The sequence below is a fragment of the Anas platyrhynchos genome, chromosome 4 (assembly GCF_047663525.1).
Source record: "Anas platyrhynchos isolate ZD024472 breed Pekin duck chromosome 4, IASCAAS_PekinDuck_T2T, whole genome shotgun sequence".
NCBI classification, from domain to species: domain Eukaryota; kingdom Metazoa; phylum Chordata; class Aves; order Anseriformes; family Anatidae; genus Anas; species Anas platyrhynchos.
The window spans coordinates 36046323-36068329 of NC_092590.1; the positions used below are offsets into that span (position 1 = coordinate 36046323).

General features: G+C 37.6%; 1 protein-coding gene across 4 annotated transcripts in view; it reads left to right on the forward strand.

The window, feature by feature from the left end:
• LRBA (LPS responsive beige-like anchor protein) overlaps positions 1 to 22007 on the forward strand; it is a 391064-nt gene that overhangs the window by 1616 nt on the left and 367441 nt on the right. The window lies entirely within an intron of this gene.

The window sequence follows — 22007 nt, forward strand, 5'->3', positions numbered from 1 at the left end:
TTTACAAAGGCACTTTGCTGTTATCAGAAGTCTCGAAAAATCTCTTAAAAATGATCATTGTTCCTCCTCCTTGTTTTTAGTGAGCACCTTTGACTTTAAAATAGCATGGCTTCTGACGAACCAGGAAGTGAGACCACGTAATAGTGCAAAGTGTAGTAGAAGGAAAGTTGATGCAAAAGGCACGTTGTTTTTTAAATGCAGTTGGATTTTCTGTTACTTTTTTAAAGAATACTTTTTTTAGTAGTGTTCTGTAAGTTACATGTAGGTTTTAGTGGTCATTTAATACTTACATGTATGACATTCTCTGTTTTTTAATGTTATCTTCTTGGTTTATGATAAGTATGTTTTTAAAAAAATATTTACACAGTAACAAAGTATAATCCTGTAATTTGTTTGGCTGAAAGTCCAAACACAGTGGAATTGTAGTACTAGCAAATATGAAGGAGAGTAGACATTATGTGGATGCCTTGCATAGGAGCAGGTGATTGAAGTTGCTTAGAGTGCACTTGACAATTGTTTTTAACAAAACCCAGTGCTCAGATATGTGAACGAGAGGTTCAAAAGGAAATTCTGGCAAATAGTTTATGATTTAGGGCACATGTAGGGGCGGGGAGAACTCTTTCATGAGCATGTTCAATTTTACTTTTTCTAGCATGCTCTTTTGAGAGGGTGTACTGGAAGTGTACTTTTTGCAGCAGTGGGAAGAGGTTCAGCAAGACGGTAAATTTAAAAGCTTGTTCATTTTGGGACTCTTTTTCTACTCTGTTTTGGACAAGAGATAAACTAAAATTTAGAGAATCATTGATTTTAGATTTAAGAGGACTGGAGAATTTGACATGTAGGCTTTATTCTTCTGGATCTTCTTAACCCGTTTAGAAGCTAGGGAGAGTTTCTGGCCCTGGAGATTCTTGAGATGAAGTCTTTTTCACTTGATGTCCAAGTGGTACAACATGCCTGACCTCTGTCTGAGAAGATTCTCCAGCCATTCCAGCACACCTGCTTGTGATTTGGGAGGCTAAAGTTCAAGCCTCTGCACCACTTTTTATTGTTAGAGCAAAACCACTCATTCGATACCTATCATAAAGCAACTAATAATTTGGCAGTAAGGGTGCTTTACGGGCATTATATAACAATGCAATACATTTTTTTTGGGTAGTGTCAGAAAAAGTAGGTCCCTTGATTTTTCTGAGTCTCAGGTAAACAGATTAACTGCTGGTGACTTATTTGGAGGGAGAGGATCTCTTGGTATTTTGTGGTTTCATTGTAACTGGAATGCCAAAAAATCAAACCAGCCAACAATTTTTTGTAACAGATTTTGTTACAGGAAAGAATTTATTTTCTGGAGTTCTTTATTTATTTATTTAAGAAATAACTTTTAATCTGATTTTTTTTGGCTTTCTTGGATATGAGTGTAGCATAGAAGATGAAAATCTGAAACATCAGTGCCTCCCTGCAAAGCAGTACTTATCTGTCTGGTTGTGCCTCTGTTCAGTTGTTAGCTGCGACTTCTTTGTTTTGTCAATTAATACCTCCAAAATCACACTGATCAGAAACTGAGGCATGTGGGGCGTTGGTTGGCAGTGGTGTACTTTTTGGTGTGCATATGCACAAGTGAGCCATTTCTTCTGTGAAGCAGCGATTCTTGGTGATGGCTTTAATGACAACCTGTTTCCCTGTAGCTTTTCAAATGAATTTACTCTTGCGTATGCAGGTTCAGGGGGGTATGAAAATCATGCTGTGTTCTGCCATTGGTAATGGGGTTAAGCCCAAAATATCCTCTGCTATTGAGTTTCATTCAGTTCAGTGACTCATAACTGCACTAGCTCAGCGGTGTTAGCAGCTAGCTTCCTTCTTGTACTTTGAAAGGAGGTGATATACAGTATTTGGGGGATTTTTTGATCACTAAAGCAAGATGTCTTCAGACCAGACTAAAGGAAGGGCTGGGCAAATCTCAGTAGAAAGGTGTGACTGCATCCTTGCTTCTTACCTTACAGGGTGGTTTTGCTATGAAGAGTTTCTTTTTCACAATAAGGTTAGCTGACCTATTTTTTTTAACTACTTGAACAAACATGCTGCTCTTGGTTCTGTTCTTCAAGTTTGCTGAGCACATGCAGGCTACGGTGAATTCTTTCGTGTTTGATGGAGAATCCAGACAAACTCAAGGTGCTGCTGCTTTGATGTTCCTCGTCTTAAGGATTTACAGAATTGTCATGTTTTATATGTAGAAGACCCAAAAGGTCAAGAATTAGAAGTGCACAGTGATTGACTTGCTGCCTGTTAAAGAAATGTAAGCTCCTGTTGTCCCAATTACTTGAGCAAATAACTTGTTCGGTCCAGCAGTGTTGGATCTTGGAGCTGAGAGCCAACTATAACGCTTTCTCTGTCCAGCAGTATAACAGAGTGCTTCGTGAGCTTATGTCTGCCATGCATCAAAAAAATAGTAGCGTCGTTTTATTGTCTTTGGACATGTAACTCTTCAAACTTATTAGCTCTGTCAGTGTTCTCTGAGAACCTAGTTTTCCAGTTCACCTTAGATATGGCTTTGTATATTTTTCAGCATTTCTTCAAACTGAGGAAAAATGCTGAGCTGAAGGAAGCTTATTTTTCTATGACATAGCTTGGGAATGCATTCTTGTTCAAGCATTTATCTATCTATCTGATAGACACTAGGCTAAACGATGGGTATATATTGCTTGTTCCTTTTGCATTATGTTTTTAATTGACCATGATACTTATTTTTTTCTTTTGTTCCTCCTTAGCTTTTAAAAATAAAAGGGCTCCTGTAAGGAGAAGATGATAGAATGAAAAAAGAATTATTTACACAGAGATCTATTACAAACTTAAAATAACTCTGTGCTTTTTGTAGTAAAACAGAAAGAGAAGTTGACCTCTCCTTCTATTGAAGAAATTTTCAGAAAGAATAGTAGAAATAATTCAGCAATTGGTAAAACTTTATTATAATAATTATTTACTTAATGTTCTGTGGTGCCGGTATCAGTGAAGGCTTTTAGGATCTGAGGTTTTCAAGTTCAGAAAACTCTTTTCTAAGTCTGTTCTCCAGGCTATACAACCTGCGCTCGAAATACAGGAGGCCCTTCAGAATCTTTCCCAGGTCAAAATTCTGGATGGAGCTTCTGGTCGGCTCCATTCTCAGCAGGCTTGTCTTGCGTCATGTGTTGCTGTTATCTTGTTTCCAAGTTATTGCAAGTTTCTAGTTATATATAAAACTTAGGTCACCGCATATGCTTGTCTTTCAGTAGGTAAAAGACTGACTGACAAGTGTTCTGTTCGTAAGGAATGCTGTGTGCACAGGGGATAACTGTACTGAGCTTGCAGGAGGAAATAGATATTCTGGCAAAATTCTGCTTTGCTTCAAGCAGACGACTGTATGGCTGTTGTCTTTCTCTGGGGTGTTGGTGCAATTCAGTTTGGGGAGTTCATGCAAGAATTTGCTCAGGTCTCAAGCTGACTAGTGTCTAGGGACATCAGCTATTCCAGGCTTTCTGCTCTTTAAGGAAATGCCGTACCTTGGACTAAGCATTTTTCTTAAATAAGCTCTAGTGCTTTTAATTGTTTTGTTACCTATAATTTAGATTTTTTGTTTTGTTTTGTTTTTCTTCCTCCTCAGTCTGTGTTGCAAAGCTTGTTGCTTTTACTGCTTTATCCCTCTTCTCAGTGAGGAGCACGTGCTGCTGCTTCTGATTACATTCACGTGTTAGGAGGTTGTCACCAAGTTTCTCCCAGTGAGAATGTACGGAGGTTTTTCTTTCCTCCTCCAAAGGTGATTTCAAACTAACTGAATCTGTGGAGCAAAGACTAAAATTACTTCATAAACTTCATTTTGTCACCTCTCTCATTCTGCCAGACTTCACTAAAACCACAAACAAAATTTACCTTGAAGGTTTTTAAAATTCTTGCTGGTTACTTTCCATTTTTCTTTTTAAAGGTATTTTCTTCTGCAGCCCAGTTGGCTTGCTTTATAGAACAAATGAGATGGATGTGGGGACTAGCTCTTATTTGCCTTCTGCTGATGTGCTTTCTGCTGTTCTTTGTCATTTCTCCATTGCTGTTTTCTGCACTATAGTGTCTGTTTACCTGAAAGCTAATGGTATCACATGCTGACACAGCAGGTTTCTAATCTGATACAAATGCTTCTGAAACACTTAACATAACAGATTTTACGAACTAAAAATTTCCTTTATTCATCTTTGGTCAGCAAGAGTCTTTTTGCATGTATTTCTCTTGTAGAAAATCCCCAAAGCTAATGCTGATAGAACTAAATGTATTACAGTAGTCAAAAATGTGTCACAAATGTTTCCATAACAGCCTGTTGTTTTGCCTACCTTGGCGTGTATTTTAATAAGTGTTAGGGTTTATTTGCTCTCTAAACTTAGCCACATTGATGACAAGCAAGAGTAACCAGAGTTCCTAGAGCAGCACTAAATATTGTGCATTTCTTAATACATGCAGTCTTCCTTGGCTTCCCAGGGAGTGCACCTCTGGCTACAGTTATCCTAGTTCAGTCACTTCTGTCCATTTACAGTATAGATGATAAAGTAAGTCTGTGGATTTAGCTAGGTCAAGCTTGTAGGTTAAAAAGAAATATAAATAAATAAAATGGACAGTCAGCTGTCTCACTAGTCATGTATAGTTTTACGTGATTTTTTTTTTTTTTTATACATCTGTGGAATTCCACCAAAGATCTGTAATTAGTTTCCAAATCTGTCTCAAAGTGCTTTTTACAAAGTCCATCAAGTGCAAACTTCCCCTTCACAATGGGAGGCTAGTGCCCAGTTTGGTGAATGAATTTAGATTACTTAATTCCAGGTCATCTTCATGCTTTTGAACACACCTAATTTGGGGATCCAGTAACAAAAGGATAATTTTGATTACTTAACCTGAATAAATAAGGCCAAGGGATGTCTTTCACCAGGCTTTACCTAGCTCGAGACTGTTAAGCATGGGAGTCACTTGTCCTTCACTTAGAGTAAGGATTACGGACTTCCATCTTATTAAAATACATTCTGAGTAGTAATGGGTATACTTACTACTGATGTGATGTCAGTTCTTTTGTATGTGTGTGTTAGGTGTTGATGCAACTTGGAAATCACTTTGTAGTTGGTGGAAATACCACCCTGCATGATAAGGGTAGGAATTCAGGCAACTTTTGTGGTCAATCGAGAAATGCATGGAATGTAGTGAGTGAGATGGTAATGGCAGTCTGGATATGCTCCATGCTGAAACTATGGAGTTTAGAAAAAAAAAAAAACTGTCTTAACTCTGAAGAAGAGCTGATTTGTACTTTGGCTGTGGTATCAACCCTGTGATTGCAGCTTAAAACACCCTGTAGGAGGTCAAAATATTGAGCACAAAAGGCCAGGTAGGAAAATGTTTTTCTTTTTTTTTTCCCTCTAACTGGCTAATTCTTATCGCTTCTCATGACCAACCTGAAATTTCACGTCTGTGAAAGCCTGTGCTCTACTTGCATGGGCTTGTGCATAAGCACATAGCATCCTGTGCTATCATCAATAGGCTCTGTACAAACCTAAGATAAAGCTAAAAAGGCAAAGCAGAACCTGTTGTTTACATATATCATGCCTTAATAATGCAACATTTGATGGGGACAGTTTTTAATTATCAGTCTGTTTCACAAGTAAGCCTGTTAAAAATGAGTTCATAGCATACTTTGAAATTCATCTTCAGGGGGGATGCGTCAGTTCAGTGGCAGTTTTCTCTAGCTGATACCTTTTAACAAAGAAGAGAAAGCTGGTTATTTGTTGTGGTTACTTTGCTCTCTCTAAATAGTGTTTTGTATCACCTCTGTCAGAGAAGCTAGGGTGGGTGGACCCTTGTGTGACCTAGTAGTGCAGATAGCACGGCAAAGTAGGGGCCATATGGACTGGCTCAGGAACAGTATTTGCGGATTAGGGAATAGAATGAAATTAGTCAAAAGCATCAGGGAAGTAGGTGGATGGCATGTCAAGGTTGGTACAAAGGTTGGACAATGCAGAGAGAGATAAAAAGAGGTAATTATTCATGTTCGTTGAAAGAGATTGGAGGAACGAACCAAACGTGCAGGTTCAAAAGGAGCATGGGTAAGGAGTAGTTCTATGAAGTGGCTGTTCTGGACTCATGTTGTGGGCTGAAGAAAATCAGGGATGAGGAAGTTGTTCAATTCTTCTTTAAGGCTGCGCTGGTTTGGTGAGGTGTTAGGTACTGAGTGGCTTTGGATTAGTCAAATGTGTGTTCAGATGCCAAAGCTTCCTGAGAATCCAGTCTACTGAAAATCAGCATGTGTGTTTTTGCATTCAGATTGCTTGTTTTTATCTTTCATCAGCATTTTCTGTGGTTTCATTCACTGTCTATATTTGTTTTACCACCTATTGGGGAAACTGCGGTCATTCTGAACGGTGTCCTGCTTGACATGGTGTGCTGACTTTTTTTTTTTTTTTACTAGACAACTTAGTAACTTCAAGTACTTGTAACTTCTGTCTTCACGGAGTCATGAAGTTCTCTGTGAGCCTTGAAGTAGCTTTAATTCATTGCACAGATTAAGTAAGCTGTACAGTTTAGTCATTAGATGTGAAATAGCTTTTTGCCACCTTCAGCGCTTCTGTGTATAAAATGCTAAAGTGTCTTTTCTGTCAAATTCAGTCTTGCGTGTGTTAAATTTATGCATATCTTTTTAAAGAACTTCTATTTATTTTAAGTGGGTCAATCTGGAAGAAAGTTCTTGTTCATAATCACTAATTACACTTAGCTAACTTTCTGCCATTCAAACCTCTTTTCCAGCCCCTAGAGGCCTTTGCTGGCCTCTTCATAACATTTTCATGATGGGTTTTTGGTATTAGCTTGACCTAATTAGTAATGTATTAATTTAGGTTACGCTTCTGCTTTATACAATTCTGGATTTTTCTGTTAGACTTGGTGTCATGCTAAAGCATGTTCAAAAACTAGTTTGATCATCTTTTTTCTTTTATTTTCTCTTTTTTTTTTTTTTTTTTTTCCTTTTGGGGGAACCTTCAGACTATGTCCATCTGGGAGCTCTGGCCATTTGCCAGGAATCTGAGGGCTCTAATTTGCCTAAAACAGGATACTATTGCCACCTGCTTTTTTAATACCACGTGTGGTCAGTGGAGACCGCAGTTTCCAGTATTCAGTGCTCCATATTTAGAGGAGATAGCAATCGAGATCCATCCTTGCACAACTGCTGTAATCAAATTAATAACAATGCTGCATGAGCAGTTGCAATTGTACCTTTTCCGTAGATGCAGCAGTCCTTGTGCTGACTCTGGAAGGTCAATGTAACTTATGAAGAGCTTGCATTTCTACAGTGCTTTAGATTCCAAGGCTTTACAAGTAGGCATCAATAGTTTCTAAATAGAAACTAATTTGTAGAAAACGTAATGCCTTCTGTTGCACTGTATTCCTCTAGCGCTGACTGGAGGGCTGGGAACAGCTATGTCCCAGGCATGATTTTCTCATTAATAGCTGCCTTGAGATGATACTTAAATGAGAATAGCTAGTGGGAATAGGATGTGCTCTGTTGCCTTCTGTAAAGTGCTCTGCATGCTTAAACTGCAAGTCTCTTCGTAACAGCCTGCATGTGAGTGGTTCTGGCGGTGTTCTTGTTACATACATTTAGCTGGAAAATTTCATGTGCGTTATACAGAAAATTCAGATCACTCTGATTATTTTTGGCATAACTGTTAATCTGGAAGTGAGTTGCTTAGGCAAAAATCTTTTCTGTCAATGCAACTGCAGAATACAACACTTCAAGAGCTACTGGGTTAGCTTTCCTTTGCAATTGAAAATCAAAACCAGAGTCATGACTTAAGACTCATCTGCTCCATGGGAATGTGTTTTGTCCCCTCATTTCTCCTCTGTGCAATCAGCACTTGTTCTCTGTGGGATGGATGGAAATCAAGAGAAATGGATTAAATCAAGTCTGTTCTATTTGCCTCACTTAGACCTTCTGACTTTCTGGTTGTATACTGGACTTAGGCCTGTAGAACAGTAACTGTAACAATGCACAGAGTGACCTTTAACTTAATTATTCTCTCTTCTGGGAAGGCTGGAAAGGTAGGGAAGCAGCAGTAAGCAGCAGGTAAGATGATTGCTGCAGCTTGAGAGCACTTTCACTTACAGAGGAGCAGCAAGAGAACCAATAGTATTTCGCAGCTGATTGAGAAATATGTAATTATAGGGTCCAGGATAATGAATGTTTGCTTGATAAACCTCTCACTAATTGGTTTATTTGTCAGGCAGTGCGCAGGTTTGGGTGGGAATTGCACTGGTTGCTTTCCCAGATATGATTGGTATGGGGTTGGAGGTGAGCTGTTTGGTAGAAGGTGAGCTCCGTTGCTGTAACTTCTAAACTTTAGTCATCTGTTATTAGAGAAGTCTTTAAATTAAGCAGAATGCACTTGCTAGGATTAAAGCTGTGTTCTTAAGAACAACTGTGTTTTATAGGATTATAGATTCAGGAGGACCCTAAGAAGCAAGCAGTGGTTTAAAAAACAAACACACAGTCAAAACCAAAAAAACCCCACCCACAAACACGCACACAAAAAAAAAGTTCCTTGTGCAGAATCATAGATGTAATCTCAAAACGAACACAAGTCAATGACATAAAATTGTTGATAAGCCTTAAAACAATGCAGTTGGGGGCGGGGAGAATAGGAATCAAGTGACTATTATTGGTAATGGTGCATGACTGTTAAATAAACAAGTGGAAACTATCAGTGCAGTCAGCATCTGTCTCCTGCTAATGTTTTTGTTGAAACTAAGCATGTGATTTGTCTGTAGTTGTGGCTGTGAACTTCGCTGAAAAAAACTTGAAAGCTTTTTTTTTTTTTTGTTCTTCAAGTAGTGTCTTAGTTCAAGTCTATGATTTGGTTCCACTGTATAACTTAAGTGTTATAATACCTGACTTTTAGGTACCTGATATGGAGTTTGAAACTGAGCAACTGTGACTGTGTTTCGAGAATGTGTTTCAGACTAGCTAACGTGAGATGGAAGCTATTTATGTTTAATATATTGCTGATGTTACAGAATGAGAGTACTGAGGTGCTGGGAATGGTATTTTGATTTGCATTGTATGCTTTGTACTCTACTTCAGAATGTCATCTTCGGAAGCTGTGCTGTTCTCAGCACTTCAGATTTCCTTGCTTTAAGCTCAACTGCAAGGAGGTAGCAATCTCAACAGTCAAGTGCTGTGAAAGGGGTTCTCAGACAGCACTTGCTCAGGCACAGAAATTGTCCCAGCAGCTTCCCATCTTTATGCAAACAGTGAAAGCCCATGAGGAAATTACTGGCTTGTTTTCTTGCCCACTTGTTCATCCAGAGTAGGGTGCCAACATTGTGCCATACTTGATAATCGACAGTTTACCCTTGCAACAAGACACTGCTTTGTCCCTTCTGTGCTTTCTGCCGCTCTTTTGTGGCCTGGCATCAGCTGCTTTCGTCCTGGGTCACAGAAGTGAGTCCCGAGCATTTACTGGGTTCTGTACTGGGCTGGGGAGCTGTGAACACCAGTGAGCAGCAGTTCCTGTGGATGAGCTGATTGGCGGTGGTGTTGCCTCTGAGGGAGATAATTACTCCGTGACTCATCTGAGACCTGGCAGTAAGAACTTGTGTCCTTTCTGAGGATATCTTTGAAAGTGAAATGTTTATCATGCTCTGGAAATTTTGCTTGTGTAGTAAAGTCTCACCTGTGCAGGAAATGAAATCTACCCTGCATCCTGTCAGCAGGAAGAGATTCAAGTTCTTGTGTCAAAAGTGCATGGCCACGGTGCTTTAAGTGACCTGTAAAAGGATGTTTCTAACACCTCTTCTGCAAAGACACAGCAAAGAACGTCATATTGATGGTTATGGGATACGCTTACGGTGTGCCTCTGTTGGCAGTGCTTTCGACTTCAGTAGCACTGCGTTAGACGAGATCTTGATGCTTCAATTTCCTGTTCAAGGTGGGTGTATTTGTAGAGGGAGATGAGTAGCTTTAAATGCTTATTTAAATTCTTGTTTCTTAATTTCACAACTTCTAAGAGTCAGTTTCAGCATTTCCTGGAATTCTAACTACATCTCTAGAGAATTGTTTCTCAGCTGTGTCTAGGAGTTTTGTACATCAAGGATACCTCTAAATGGGTTTGGTTGCTTGTGACCACCCTGCTCATGCTGAAAAAACTGCTTGAAAGCACATATAGATCCCTGAAACAGCTATTGATCACTGTAACAGCGGGATCAAAGCAGCGTAAAGGGTCTCTCAATCGCAGTGAGTTCATGTAGCTTCCCATATTAAATGGCCAAACCTCAAGCTTGATCAACAGTTCTGAAGGCCGAGACAGCTTCATTTTAAAAAAGTGAATAGCTTGGCTGTGAGGAGTTGTTAGCTCAGCGTGGGAGTTAATTATCTCTGGTTGAATGAATGGTGATATCAAAAAAACACAGGAATGAAATTATGTATGGCCATTATATTAATGGAATATTAATTACTCGAGCATGGTTTTGTCTTCAGGCAAGTCCTTTGTTTTGTGTGATGTCTGTGTGGTATGGTTCCATGCTCTGATGCCGTGAACAAGTAAGGTATTTATACAGTTGCTACCTTTTGTACAATGAAGTAGTAGCATACTCTTTGGGATACATCCATGTTTTTTGCTTGAATGATTTCTGTAGCAAATATGGGTGTTACAAAAGCAAGGAGCAAACTGCTATTTTTATTTGCTAATTCTGTGCATGTAGCAGGGCCTCTAAGAGTCAAGCTGTGTTCTTTTCTTTTCATCCATCGGATGTGATGAAGTTTCTGCAGATTGAATCAATTCCTACTTGCACCAAGTAGACAGTCGTGACTGATGAGGCACGTTTGGTTAAGTTTAAGTTTGCCAGGGAGAGGAATGGAGGTCTGGATTTTTCTACAAGATTATAGGGATGCATAGAGTAGCAAGGGACTGGAAAAAAATGCTACTACTTCTCAGGAGCTGTTTGCTTTGGAAGCATTCATGTAGATGACTGCAGGGAATTGGTAGAAATGAAACTAGTGATAATTCTGGATTCCACAGCACTCCATATGTGATACAAACTGAAAGTTCTCCAAGGCAACTGCCTGCAACCACTGCTGCTGGTGGAAGATGCCTTCTTCCTGGGCTGTACTTTCTGTGGGGATCCATCAAGAGATGCTTCACAATTGCTCCTTGGTTCTAATGGCAGTAAAAGTCAATGATAAGTTCTCTCTCAGTTCACAGTTTTGTATAATTTGTTCACAATATCTAATGCCAACAAATACTGAAACTACATCATAAAATCCTTGAAGTTTAAAACTTCTTACTACTTGATGAATAAGCAAGCAGAAACATTTGTAAAGCTGATGTCCATTTTCTTTCCCTTGTGAACTGGTCCAGATGTAAGCCATGTAACATCTTTACTTCTACTGGGTTACATGATGTGGGTCCAACTGTCAGAGCTCTGTGGTATGGTGTGACTTACTGACTATTTGTTGATGGGATAATCTGTCAATATATTCCAGGGTTCTAGTAATATGCTCGCTGCTGTTAGCTGAAGTAGTGGAACTTTCACTGATACTGTGTTTAGTTTTCAAGGGATGCAATTAACTGGATGTGTGTGTGTGTATATGTACGTGTGAATATATATTTAGATATTTGTAAACTGTTACAACTGTGATTTAAGCTCTTTGGAAAAGTATGGAGAGTGTTGAATCAGCAATGAACTCAAACCTGAAATGAGATGACAGATTTTAAAGCTTTAGCATGGGTGGTATTGTTCTACAACTTGAACTATGATGGTGGAATGTGAGGCTGATTTTGTGTTGATGTGGTTGGGACCTGTCTCATAACAGCAGTTCTTACTGCAGGAAGTTTGTGAACACTTAAGCCCTTCTAAAAGACTTTGGGCTGAGGAGCTTTTTTTTTTTTTTTTTTTTGTAAATGCTCTGGGAAGATGACAAACCTCTGTGTTATACTGAAACAATTTTTTTCTCCCCCAGTGTTGACTTTTGCTAATTGGAGTGAATAATGAGGAAGTTGTAGCATCTTTACATGTTGAGACCTAATAACCGCTATGTTATATAATACTTCGTTATGAAAGAGGAAATGAACACAAAAGCTGTTCTTAATGCCCGAGAGGTTGTATAGTCAGTGACTTCTCTATAAAGGCAGGAAATGGGCTACGTTTATCTTGATGTCTGCACAACACAGCAGCTACACAGAAGACTCTGAAGCTGGTATCCTAAAACTTCAAGTGAGTTTATACTGAACTTCAGTGTGATGCTTGCTTGAATCCAAGTAGTAGTAGTTGCATGAATACACAATGTTTCCCTTAGTTCAGGAAAACAAGCGTGAAGAATAACATGTAGCACTAGCTGTAACAGTAATCCTTTTTCAGTGCAAAGAAAATCTAAAAAAGTCACAATGAAAACACTGAGCTGGTCCTATTTGTAATGTCCTATAAATGGCAGTGAGAGTTGCTTTCCTGATTATTTGCTAATTCTGTGCAATTATGTACTGAAGAAACTTTGCATAAAGGAAGATCTCAAAATGGAAATGAAAACTTTAAGCACAGGTTTTCATATCTAAAGTAGGAAATGTAGAATTATTTTCACCTAAAGCCTTTTGGAGTTTGTATATATTACCTGAGGCAGGGGTGCATCACAGACAAATGTATAAAGGTCCTGATTTTGTGTAGCAGATTCCAAGTGGGAAAGATGATTTCTGAGGAAGAACAGATGTGTTATAATTTGAAGTGTCTGGCTTGCTTTGCTGTGGTGCAGCTGTTGTCACTGCTATCACTGCAGATGGTGATAAGCCATGGCTACTGCCAGCAAACATCTGAGGCTAGAAACAAGAGCTTGTGTGCTATCTACTCCAAATTTGTAAATCTCCTTTAACTGTTCTCCAGGCTAGTCCTTGTATATTTGAGGGGGGGAAAAAAGCAAAAACTCTTGCCCCATAGGATGATGATCTTAAATTTATGAAAATTTGCGGATTTGATGTAAAGAATTAATGCTAGCATGACAATTCATGGATTAAATGTATGTTAAATGTTGAAATATGTAAATTGGATGATTTCATAACTGCAACGTTCTTACGCAGTGTGTGAATGAAAACTGTTTTTAGTTTTTGCAGTAACAGGAAGCATGAGCACAGAAAGTTACTCCTGTCTCCCCACCACACTCTTCAAAATTCTCCCTTAAATGGGTGCATATCCCAGTTGATTTATGATAGTCTTGTGAAGCATTGTGTTTTTTTCTGAATGACTTCATTCAGATATTTTTGGGTTCCAAACACGTTGCTGCTCTGAAAATCTGAAATTAGTTTTTGTTTAAACACAGTGAGAAATGGAACATAATAAGAAAAATAAATCTATTTTTTTCACTTCTAAAGTGTTATCTCATGAGAGCATTCTTCTGATTACCTGGAATCACTTAGCACCATCTGTAATGCCATATGTAACGCTGTTGAAAGAGTATAATAAATGCTGAGGATGAGCACAGTTGAATTAAAAATGGTCACTTGGCAAATGAGTATCTAATATTTTAGGAATTGAAGAATTATCCATGGAGAGTTTTTTGTTTTTCTTCTGTAGACTGCTTTATTTTCCATAACCCACTCTTTTCCTCTTTGGGTCAGCGCAGAGCTATCTATGGCAGTGGTGAAATGGTTGCCATAGGTAGGTTTTCTCTGAGTGAAGGTTGTTATTGCCGGTTTCATGTGTACTTTCTGCTCAGCAGAGGACCATATTGCTGCTTCAAGTGTTCTTTGCTCTAGCATTGTCTCTCTGCTTTGAGTGCCCACCTACAGGAGAGAGAACAGCTGCGATCATCTTTCTTTACTGCAGTGGCACCAAGAGTCGTACCAGTCTCCAGAGCTAGGCAGCTAAATTAGGTTCAAACATTTGCCAGCAGTCATCCCAAGGTGGCACAAGGGCTGTTTAAAAAAAAACAGGCCCTGAATTCTAGTTAGTTGTTTTAATGGGAAATGTTTAAAGTGTTTAAATGTTAAAAGATGTTAAAACGTTTAAAATGTTTAAAACAAAAAGAAAACCTTGCTTAATATGACCTTGTGAGTTTGAGAAGTGGTGACATTTAGCAAGATAACTGCATTTGAATAATGGAGTAGACTGGCAATTATGTTTAAAGGAATTTTGATTTCTCTTTTGCATACCTTATACAAAACAAAACAAAACCAAAACCAAAAACCCTTTAAATTGAAAGCAATGGAATAGAATCATCCCTAGAATTATTTTTGCAGGGTTGCAGTCAAACACTTTTTTTTGTTTTTATTTTTTCCTGGAACAGGCTGCCTTTATTCTAGATGCTGAAGGAGCTGTTTTGTTTTTTGGCTTGTCCATGAATTGACTTGTACAAAGGTGACAAAATTTAACTGACCATATTTTGTCAGTCTAATTGATTTTAGTGTTATACTTCAATATGTTTACGAATGCATGGAATTTGTATTTCTTCTATCTGTAATTTTTACTTTAATTTCTGATCATTTCCTTAAACATTTCATTACGATTTGGTTGTACTGAACATAAACATGTTTCACAAGTTCCAGTACTGTCTTTTGTATCAGAATTTGCACAAAGGAAGGAAAGTAGAGTTAAAATGTTTATATTGGCATACTTTTTAAATTACGAATAATAATGTCCATATTTGCATCATAGCAGCTTTTCATACTCCAGATGTATGATTGACCAGCTGGGTTAAGGTAGAAGGATTGTCAAAGACAGCATTGCACATAAGATAAATCAGATGAATGACAACAAAGATGAAAGAAGTTTTAGGTTCATCTTGAAATAAGAACAGTTTATTAAGCAAGGATTGTATTTTGTGCTCAGTGCTTCGCAAGACAGAGTGCGGTAATAAACAAAAAGCAGGCAACCTTTCCATACTTCTTAAGAATTTACAAGAACAGATTTCATTCATGTGTAATAATTGTTAAGAAAATCATATATGCAGATTTTTTACTTTTAACATTTTGCATTTCATTGTGCATCCATTGTTACTGTATTTTTTCCTCAATATTATTTGTCTTTGGTAACTGAATGCTTTTTAATGGTTTCAGCATTGTATTAAAAAACAAATGGATTTTTTGAAAGTAAGTTGAACACTACAATTTCATTATATAAATACATTCAAGTAAGGATTTCAGCGCTTAAAAAATGCTACACTTGTATGGCTGAAGTAGTCATTCATGAAGCACTCGTGCCTCCTCAGAAAGTTATTCCCTTGAAGAGGGCTTACTGTGGATAAAATGTTAATCTGCTTTGCTCATACTGCATAATTCAGTCTTAAACAGTAAATAGGAAAAAGTCAGTTAAATTTCAGAAGGGAAATTGAGACTTGGCTAGGCAGAGAAGACCTTACCTTCCAACCATCTGAAGGGTATTGCAGAACACTTTGGTTTTATAAACTTAATCTGATTGGATTCTCAAGACATGATTGCATTTGCAGCAAGAAAAAAAGCTGCCTTCATTTACTCAAATACTTGTAGTTTTTAACTTAGCAGTTGGTGCAGCTGGAATAATGTGATGGTTTTGCCAAAACCTGTATTTGTATTACTTGCTTCATTTTTCAGTTACTGAAAGTGATACGTTCAATAATACAAAATGTGTGGTGTGCTCACCTGTAATGCCAGCAGGAGGACATGAGAGGTTTACTTTAGGTTTTTCTATTAACTCAACCTGGAAGACACAATGGGGATGTTTACATTTAGAGACCAATCTGAGTTAAGCCTGCAGTGCAGTGTAAAAAAGCCATCTGTAATGTATTTAGTGCACATCAGTCATACCAATTAATGCTTGAAAATACTTATATTCAAACTTCACAAATTTAAGATGAAAAATGTATGTAGGATGTTTGCAGACTTTCTTTTTTAAATCTTTTTATTTCATTTCATCTTGCCAGTAAAAGCCCACAATTTGGTTAGAGATTGCTGGGGTGTAAATCTGTATGGCTATGTACCTCTACCATCTATTTTGTAGCCTAGATGGTTTTGCCTCAGTAATTCCCAGGTTTCCTGTTCCTTTTACCTATGCTATGTACATCTTATTATTTACTCAAATTTATTATTTACTTACTTATTTGTGGTCCTACATACAAAAAAATCATAAAAAAAAAAAAGTGTATAAAAAGAATAAGTGAAAATATTTGAGAGAAGAGCAACATTCTTCATAAAACTCAAATACAGAAAGGCTGATCTTGCAATAACGCTTAAAAATTTACATTTTCCAAGAAAAGCTTTCTTTAAAAGATTGTCAAGTACAAATTCTGAGGCCAAGAGATGAAGGTGACCTACTGCGTAATACCAGCCATAAGGCCAGCTAGTATTTTATGCAGTTAGTCTACAGACTATGCCAAGTGGAAACAGTAAAACCTCACCAAGTGAAGTGGGGGACAGCTTGGAAAAGTTGTCAATAAGCCAGCAGTCAGCTAGGTTAAAGTGATAGTAAGTTTAACACTGGAAAGAATTAAAAACAGCTCAATATCTCTTATGAGGTGTTTTTCTGGAGATCTAAGTTGTTGGAAATGCTGTACTAACATGAGTAAGCACTGAGTCTTATGGAGGGAGAGTGGCTCAGCCTAGTAGAGTGAAGTGCTTTTTAAAGGAAGTGTATTTTTAGTTGAGCTTTTTGGATTATGTGGAAAGCTATGAAAAATGATGCACAAACTTTGCTCACAAAGGGAAGAAAAATCAGTGCTCTACTGCAAGTCCAACCAAAGATGTTAAAATGGACTGGGTGTGTTGAATGGAGCTCTGTTTTGTGCGTTTGGCCTTAACACTGTGCTCTCATCTCTGTTAGGGAAGTCTGGAAGCCTGGGTGGTGTGATATTCGAGGTGCTACAGATCTGATGGGGTCAGAAAGATCTTGTAAAGTGTCTGGGGTGCGATAATTGTTCTGCTCCATGCAAAATACGCATTGCCCCAGTGTTAACCTTTTATGTGAGATGTTGGGATGAAGCCGAGACGCTTGCTGCCAGGCAGGAAACCACTGTTGATAGGCAGGGTTGGTGACCAAATGTAGCTTCTTTTGAGGTGGATTTTTATGGGTGGGTGGATAGTCTTGGCTACTAACACAACTAGGAGAAATATTTCAGCTGATTGAGAGTTTATACACTCGTCTCCATCAAAGCAAAGTCAGGGAAGGGCACCAGTTTTGATCCTGATAGCTTCACAGAGATTCACATGACAAGACAAAGAGGGTAACAGGAATTTATAACACAGTGCCTTCCTTCGTATCAATTTCAGAGGATACAGACTGACTGACTTGCTAATGTGTTGTGAGTGGGAGCTGGCTGCGCTTCAGTGCTGAGAAAGCGGTGCATGGAGATCGCTGGAGTGAGTTTTGGGAGGAAGCCAAGGAAACATTGCAGGGTTTACTCAGAAGGATTACACAGTCAGTCTGATCTGCATCTGAAATATTAGATTTGCTTTGACCCTCAGCTGCTGGGGAATGATTGCTAAGGTGGTGTAAGCAAGTGACACAACGCAGTGTCTGGTTGGAGGGCTGCGGCCTTTTCCTCCAGGTGCACACCACAGTGTTTTAATTAATTGCTTTCCCAGTGTTCAAGGCAGGGAGGGATGTAACTGTGCATCATGTCTTTCTAAAACTCCTGTTGCTCTAGAATTAATAATCTAGTTTTCATAGGGAAAGCTTTGCCTGGAGCAGCTTTGTATATGCTAGCAGAATCCACAGTCCCTCTAACTTCATTTCTGCAGCAATGCTTAAAATACTATGATTAATAGTATCCCCACGCCTTTTTTTGTCTTAGTGGCATCCAGCAATAAAAAACAGTAAGCTTACGTACAATTATGTTTATCTATACACATTGAGAGAACATTGCTATCGATACTACCTTTATCAAGAAGTGCATTTAAAATGCCAAATGAAAATGAGCTCATTTTGCAACGTATAGAAGTATATATTTTTTTCAAGAGCTGAGGAAATTTTTGTTTGGGAATTAATTCTCTTTAGACAGATGTCTCAAAAACAAACACACTTACATGTACAAACCAATCTTTCCTTTGTTTCTAAGACAGAAATACTGTGGTAGTCTGGAGTGACTGGTCTTCCACTTCTTAATGCTTTTAAACCAGAGATTTCACCACTACTTTGTGGTAGTACCTTTATTATGTACTTTTTTTATTCTCTCTCTGCAATATTTTATATATTACTGATCATAATATTCAGTAAATGCAAGTTTGCAGTTTTAAACTTTTCCATTAACTGAAGAAAGATCAAGATGTGATGCGCTACAAGAGGAGAGGATCTCTGTAACCTGAACTAGTGGACAAGTGAATAGGGATGTTCCCTCTGAGGTATTACTATTACTGGGTAAAATTTCAGGTCACAGAGGAACTGTGTTGTTGAATGTCAAGTACTTGAAGCAATGTGGTCCATAACTGTTTTTAAGGAGTTAAAAAAAGTATTGTTCAGGATGGGGGTAATTTTATGTATGTGCTTGTGCTTATAGATGTGTATTTTAAGTCCTAAATATTTCTAAAGTTCTTTGTGGATGTGATACGGTTGCCCCCAGTTGTATTTGCAGTGACTGATTCTTAGAGGAATCTTTAGCTTGTGCCATATTTTCACATCTAAGCACATGAAAGCTTGAGATTATGCTTCTGTCATTCAATTTTAATGTGTTTTTAAAATCGATATATTGGAGACTTAACACAGGCATTTTTTCTGTTTAGAATCTGTTACCTGAAGTGCCCATGAGATGGTGCTCATCAGTCTTGTTTCTGTGTAGCAGCACATCTGTGTAATTCTGATTTACAACTAAGAATGCAGTGTTGGGTAGTGCCGTCTTTCTAAAAGGAGAAAACAAAACACAAAATCAACAGTGGTCAGCATCTTGAATTAATACACAAAATACCTGTTACTTCATTATTTTGCTATGTGCTGTAAAGACAGTCCTGATATCCCATCATTGGGAAGATTGATCTGATGCTAGTTTATAGTTTATACTTTACCGCTTCATTTTTTTTTTTACTTAAAAAGTTAAAAAGTAAAAAAAAATAAAAAAATAAAAATCTAAAAACTGACTTATCCTTTGTCTATTTAGATTTTTATCGTTTTGTTGCTGCTGTACTTCTTTCTGATTTTCTCATACAGCAACATGAAAGTTTCCTTTATAGAAAACACGCTCTGCTAGTAATCCACATTGGTGTGTTCTGTGAAGTGATGTCTTTCTATGGGGCTTTCATCAGTTTGGGTTGTTTGTTTCTTCCCTGTGCCTTATGGCAGCAGTAACACAGAACAGCGGAGATCAAGACAAATGTCAAGCTGTTATGAACTAAGGCAGGAGGGTACCTTTCTTTGGGCTGGACTCAGTGTTAGGAGCTCCAGTGCTGTTTTCCAATAGTAAGCTATATAATTTCACAGGGAAGCTACGGAAAAATAGCAAATTAAGAGGAAAAGGTAAGAGTAAAATATCTTATGTCTAAAGTAAGGTTCCAAAAACACTTGAACTGGGCTGCAGCACAGTAGAGCCAAACATGTTATTTTACATTTGTTTTCAGACCGTTTTTATTTTGAGAGCAATAACCTGAATGGTCTTTTGGGGGAGGTCTGGAAGAGAACACAAATGACGTAGCTGTACTCCCAGGGAAGGAGATATTGATATTGATAGGTAAGAAAACAAGAGTTGTTTGTATGAAAACAGGATTGAAGTGATTAGCACCGCTGTTATAATTGGTTATGTGAAGACATCAGTTATAAAGAAAATATCTGCTGAGTATTAGCAGATTATAGGCCTCTGCAAAGTGTTTTGCTTCAGTGTAGTGATGGATGTTTCTTTTAGGTGTCTTACAGGCTTTATTATTTTTTAAATCTCTGTAGCTTTGACCAAATCAGAAATAAATCAATGAATGTTGAGAGCAATATTAGGCCGTTATAGAAGAGAAGATATTAAGGTGCTTGAGAAAGGTGCATCTTGACCAAAAAATGGTGAATCGTCTGTATTGAGGTGATAATGTATGTGTATGAATTGTATTGGGAGAAGAGAGATGATTTCAGGAAGAAAAGGGGTCAAATACTTCTCTAACCTTAATGCTGAGCAAACAAGCCTATACAAAGGAGTCTTGTGGAAAAGCTGAATGAGGCCAGGGGTAGTAAGTACCAGTGTACACAGAGGAAACGAGGGAGAGGTACAATCAGAAGATAACTCTTCAGAAAAGCAGTCTTGCCTTCTCCTTTTTGGACTTCAGCATTGCTTTTAGGTCTATTCTTCTCAATATACTGTTTTCACTATGATGGAAGTCTAATTTTTTTCATTGTATTTACTCTGTCATCATTCCTTTTTCTTTCTATCTTCAAATTTTGTCTTTTTTTTAATGCCTTCCTGAGTACCACTTCTTCAACCTTCCGTATCTTTATATTTAATCTCAAAAAAAAACCCAACAAAACAAAACATAAAAAAACCCACCACCAACAACAAAAAACCAAACAACTTCATTATGGAATTACTGTAGCTAATTTTCATTTGGAAAAAAAATAATAATTGGAAGATTGCTGCTGTGCTTCAGGGGAGTTGGTGATTCTGGAATCAACTGAGAACGAGTACAAGAGAAATCTAGAAGTTTTTATTTTGGTGTCAGAAAAAAGATAGTTTGGCTAGAAGTAGGGTTAATATAAGTGAGACTCCAGCTCATGTGATAACACTGATTTTGCACGTAAAACACCGATGTTCTTGAAAATGAAATTTATAAGATTTGTTTTTATTCAAGAAAGTATTTCAGTTCCATGGTCCAGAAAACAAAACATCTCTCTATTTCATGAAGAGTATAAATTTCATTTTGAGCAATTCCAAGAAAGTAAACTTTGAGAGAATTACATTTAAGTGCAGTTTGCCAGGAATCGATATTTTTGTTCTCATAGAAGAGTATATGAGAGTCTTGCAATAATAATTCGAGCAAGAAGGCAGTAGTATATCTGAGGAAATTAATGTTTTATAGCTTGGTATACCATGCAGCTTATAATGCAACACTGTTTACACAGCATTGTTTGTATTGACTATTTTTGAAAGTATTACAGTTGGGGGAAAAAGAAGTCAGAAAAATGTTTAAAAAAAAAAAAAAGCTTTCTATGGAAACTTGTGGCTCCATAATAAATAAAACAGATTGTCTAAATACATCATCACTTACTAATCTGATCCTAGTTTTAAATTTATTTAGACTTGGTGTGCTAGAGTTTTATTCTGAAGTTCTGTGGCAATGTAAATACCTGATTTGAACTTTGTGTTTATCGTGCACCAAGGTAGCTGCTGTACACTGTAAGCTGAGACCTGCTTTTTCTTTTTTTTTTTTTTTTTTTTTTTCTTCCCATGAATCAAACATTACATGGGAACAAACTATCCTGCATATAATATGTTGCAGCTGAGATGAAAGTAGGTTTTGGAGTAAACCTGTTGGTGAATTGTGAAACAGTGTTATCCTTGAACCAACAGCTGCTGATTCTTTGTGGCAACTATTTAAAATGGATTGTTACTGTACTTAATGTGACTATTTTTTTTTTTGGAGGCAATATCCTGAAATTTAATATTTTATTACCCCCTGAAACAGCAGCTAGTCTACTGTTTGAACCATCTTGTCTGTACTTATCTGTCAGCATGGTTTTTGTTTGTTTGTTTTTTGAGAGATAGAGAAGGCATCTGACCCTGTGAGTTTGATTTCAAGCCTGTTTAGTTTTCAAAGGGATCAAATTAAGCAGGTGTAGAGTAAGTGGTTGGAACTCTTGTTACCAATTAAATTGTTTTTTAAAATTTAAAAAAACCTTAAATGGTGGTGTTTTCTGACCTTTTAGTGTACGTGATGTTAGGACACGAGTGACTGACTTCTAAGAAATAATTGAACCGAGAGCAAGTATGATTTTGGTTAGTCCGCTGCAAGAATATTTTCATAATAAAGTGGGAATAAATTATTATAATAGGGGAAAACAAACACGAGTATGCATTAAAGAGGATCACAGTATGCTGACAGTAGAATTTTTCA